A 4,759-nucleotide genomic window follows, 5' to 3' on the forward strand; every position below is an offset into this window, starting at 1 on the left:
TTGTGCCTGAGCGGTTCAGTTCTGCGGCTCTTATTATCTTCTCCAACATAAGATTAAAGAAATCACACGAAAGGGGGTCCCCTTGTCTGAAACCTCGTTTGGTATCAAACGGCTCGGAGAGGTCCTTCCCTATTCTGACGGAGCTGGTGGTATTGCTCAACGTCATTTTACACAGCCGTATTAGTTTCGCGGGGATACCAAATTCAGACATCGCGGCATAAAGGCAACTTCTCTTCGTGCTGTCGAAAGCGGCTTTGAAATCGACAAATAGATGGTGTGTGTCGATCCTATTCTCGCGGGTCTTTTCCAAGATTTGGCGTGTTGTGAATATCTAATCTATGGTGGATTTTCCAGGCCTAAAGCCACACTGATAAGGTCCAATCAGCTCGTTGACGGTGGGCTTCAGTCTTTCGCACAATACGCTCGATAATACCTTGTAACCTATGCTTAGAAGGCTAATTCCGCGGTAGTTGGCGCGTATGGCGGGGTCGCCTTTCTTGTGGATTGGGCAGAGCACACTTAAATTCCAGTCGTCGGGCATGCGTTCATCTGACCATATTCTGCATACGAGCTGATGCATGCACCTCATCAGCTCCTCGCCGCCGTACTTGAATAGCTCGGCTGGCAGGCCGTCAGCTCCAGCAGCTTTGTTGTTTTTCAGCCGCGTAATCGCTATTCGTACCTCGTCATAGTCAGGCGGTGGGACAGCTACTCCATCATCATCGACTGGGGACTCGGGTTCGTCTTCCTCACTACTTTCAGCGCTGCTACCATTCAGTAGGTTATAAAAGTGTTCCCTCCACAATTTAAGTATATTCTGGACATCGGTCACTAGGTCGCCATTGTTGTTCTTACAGGAGTTCGCCCCGGTCTTGAAACCTTCCGTAAGTCGCCTAACCCTCTGGTAGAATTTTCGGGCGTTCTTCCTGTCGGCCAGCATCTCAAGCTCTTCGCACTCACGTATTTCGGCCTCTCTCTTCTTATTGCGGCAAATACGTCTCGCTTCCTTCTTCAGTTCCCTATAACGGTCCCACATGGCTCGCGTTGCGCCCGATCGCAGCGTGGCCCTGTAGGCGGCATCTTTTTTCTCTGCGGCTTCTTGACATTCCTCATCGTACCAGTTGTTCTTTCGGGCTCGCTGAAATCCAACTACTTCTTCGGCGGCGGTACTTAATGATCGGGAAATGTGGTTCCACTGCTCGCGTACGTCGGATTGTTGAAGAGTGCTCTCAGAGAGCAGGTGTGTGAGTCGAGTGGCGAAATAAATTGGCCGTCTGTTGTGATTGCAGCTTTTCGACCTTAAGCTTTCGCGCATTGTTGGGCGCACATTTTTTGCTGCACAGAGGCGGGTGCGTGTCTCGGCTACAACAAGATAGTGGTCCGGGTTGATGTTTGGCCCTCGGAGTGTGCGTACGTCAAAAACGCTTGAAGCATGCCTTCCGTCTATCACAACATGATCGATTTGGTTTCCCGTTTTACGATCTGGAGACAGCCATGTAGCTTGGTGGATGTTATTATGCTGAAACCTAGTACTACATATTACCATGTTTCGGGCCCCGGCGAAGTCGATCAACCTCAGTCCGTTATCGGACGTTTCGTCCTGGAGGCTGAATTTTCTGACAGTGTTGCCAGAGATCCCTTCCTGGCCCACCGTGGCATTAAAATCGCCAAGCACGATTTTGACATCGTGTCGGGGGCAGCGCGCATATATACGTTCCAAGCGCTCATAGAAGAGATCCTTGGACGCCTCATCCTTCTCTTCCGTTGGGGCATGGGCGCAGATGAGCGATATGTTGAAGAATCTAGCTTTGATGCGGATTGTGGCTAGACGTTCGTCCACGGGGGTGAACGCCTGTACTCGGGGTCGGAGTCTCTCCTACCACGAATCCAACACCGAATTTGCGCTCCTTTACGTGGCAACTGTAGTAGACGTCGCAAGGCTTCACGCTTACTTCTCCTTGCCCCGTCCAACGCATTTCTTGGACGGCGGTGATGTCAGCCTTTGTCTTTCCGTGGACATCAACCAGCCGGGCAGAGGCACCTTCCCCATTAAGGGTCCGGATATTCCAGGTGCATACCCTTAAATCATAGTCCTTTATGCGTTTGCCATGGTCGTCATCAAAAAAACGGGGTCTCATCCGAGGCTGTTTGTTCTATTTCTATTGGGCGGGGTTTTAACGTGGCGGGATGCAAAACTAGCGCACGCGAAGTTTTACGCTTTCTCACTTTAGCTCGCTCCCAAACGAGTGTTTGGTTGCTACCCAGAGGATACGTGCAGTGGCGTAGCCAGAGGGGAGATATGGGGGGATAGATCCACCCCCTCCCCCTTCGTCACTGAACTACAAGTATTTACTTTTAAATTAATAAAACAATGCGATTTTATCCTTCTGATTTAATTTTTTTTTTTCAGACGGATGACAAATTATCTTTTAATGAATATATGAGTCCACTTGCAAACAGCGTTATGGGATTTTATAAAAGTAAACCGTAAATTAAAAAGAAAAACGTCTACGAAAACAAGTAACATCCGAACTGTATATTTTTTTATTACCTGAAAATTTGGATAAATAAGAGCCTAATACCATTAAAAAAATAAAATTGCAGTATGGTAGATTTACAAATTTTATATTTAAGTTTTGAAACAGTAACTTTTACATAGCTAGCTTTTTTTTTAGCTTTTCGCGTTCTCTCCTCTAGGAAGATTGGTTTACTTCTTTTTTGCGACCTCTTCCACTAGGCACCGAAACTACCACGTTTTCTTGCAGTTTTCTAAATAAGTATTATAGCGACTTTTGCAAGAGTAGTTAACATTTCATGCTTATTTTTTCAGAATATAGAAAAATTTTTCACTCTGCTGTTAGTGGACATGAAACCCACCAAAAACTAAAAATCTAAAAAAAATTTACATAGCGCACTTTGCAAGTGGACTACGCAATTGTTGAATATGCTATCTTTTTTGTCCCTTCTTTTTATACAATTAACGAGCGGCTGAATGGTTTAACGATGTTAGCGGTACCTAATGATGTGCCGATTACAACACAAGAAGTAATTGAAAAAATGTGTGTTAAGCAACGAAGATTAAAAATCGCTTTATAAGTAATAAGATTTTGTAGACTTGTACATAAATAAATGTAAATAGATACGCGTAAATATATAAATATGCAGATATATTCAATGTGTAAAAACTGAAGTGTATACTAACGAAACTTCTACAAAACAAAACTGGACTACACACTAATTAATTAAAATGGTGTAGTAATTTAATTTTTTAAATTTAAATAAAACATGAATTCCCCAGGGAATAACCGAGTAGACAAAAAATATATCACGGTAAAATGGCACATACATACATATATGAAAGAATGCCCACAGGCGACGCACTATAAGCAAAACACGAGTTTTTTTTCAAAATCGTAGATCTTCGCTTAGAAAAGAGATAATGGAATGCAGCATTTAACCCTTTAATGCAGAGTCTGTCATATATGAAACGCTTTTTAACCCTTTCAAGGCAGAGGAAAAACGTTCTCAATATGCTTTTGAACGTGCTCTTTTTCATGTTGACGTAGATATTCATCGTAGAAAATTTTTCCATAGTAAAATAATAAGAAAAAATAAATAAATAAAAATTTTAAAAATAAAAATATAAATAAAAATAAAAATAAATAAAAAATAAAAAATAAAAATAAATAAAAAGTACGTTGAAAACATATTGAGAACCATTTTGCCTCTGCCTCTTGAAAGGGTTAAAAAGCGTTTCATATATGACAGACTCTGCATTAAAGGGCTAAATGCTGCACTTTCGTAGAGATATCGACCAGTATAACCATTTTTGTTATATACATTTTTTTGTGAAAGCTGATAGTTTATTAGAGTTTAAAGGTAGCTTTTCTTTTTCCAATCTGGCCACTCGGGTACAGCATCCAATGTTCTAAGAATCGAGTCTTAAGATAAAATAAAGAGAAATCTTTCAGAAAAAGTGGTAATGGTGTATTAAATATAGTGTTTTCTAGTGGAATGGGAGCCAAAATGCAAAATTAAAAAAGTGACATTTTGACCGGTATTTTGAGGGTTAAGTTATTGCTGTTGTAACTTCTCTATAGTTTTCCTATATTGTATGATCATTTATCTTCACGATAAAAAAAAATTGCATTCCTTTATCTCTTTTCTAAGCGAAGATCTGCGATTTTGAAAAACCAACTCGTGTTTTGCCTATAGTGGGACGCCTCTAGCCATTGTGTTCACAACTTTAAGTTATCGATGCAAATTTTTTTTAATCCCCCCGCCCCCCTTCGCCAAATCCTGGCTACGCCACTGGATACGTGGATATAAATATCCGGACGTTGTGAGCTGCGATTTGAACCGTACGCACAAGAATCGCTTCTGGCCACTCCCAGGTGAATGACAGTCAAAAGTTGCTCATGGAACCATACTCCTGTAACAGTATATGTATCTGTATAAATACCATTCATCATTTAACATATAGTTCTGCAAGTTAAATTTTATTATTCGGAGTTTAGGATTCTCAGAGAATAATTAACTTGTGATTCAAAAAAAAATAAATTTAGCTTAATACGGAATACACAATGAGTACCGATACGAGTAGGTATCGATACTTTTGGTCCGATATTTTCCTGGCAGCGGTACTTTTTTTCGATACTACTTCCAAGTAAAAGTATCGATACCTGCATGGTATCGTTTCATCCCTATATCTGAGTTTTTATGGCGTTAAGTACTGTTGTTGTGCTATGCACTTTACGGA

The sequence above is a fragment of the Rhagoletis zephyria genome, unplaced genomic scaffold, assembly GCF_001687245.7.
Source record: "Rhagoletis zephyria isolate East Lansing unplaced genomic scaffold, Rhagoletis_zephyria_1.1 Rzeph_scaffold_07212, whole genome shotgun sequence".
Taxonomy (NCBI): domain Eukaryota; kingdom Metazoa; phylum Arthropoda; class Insecta; order Diptera; family Tephritidae; genus Rhagoletis; species Rhagoletis zephyria.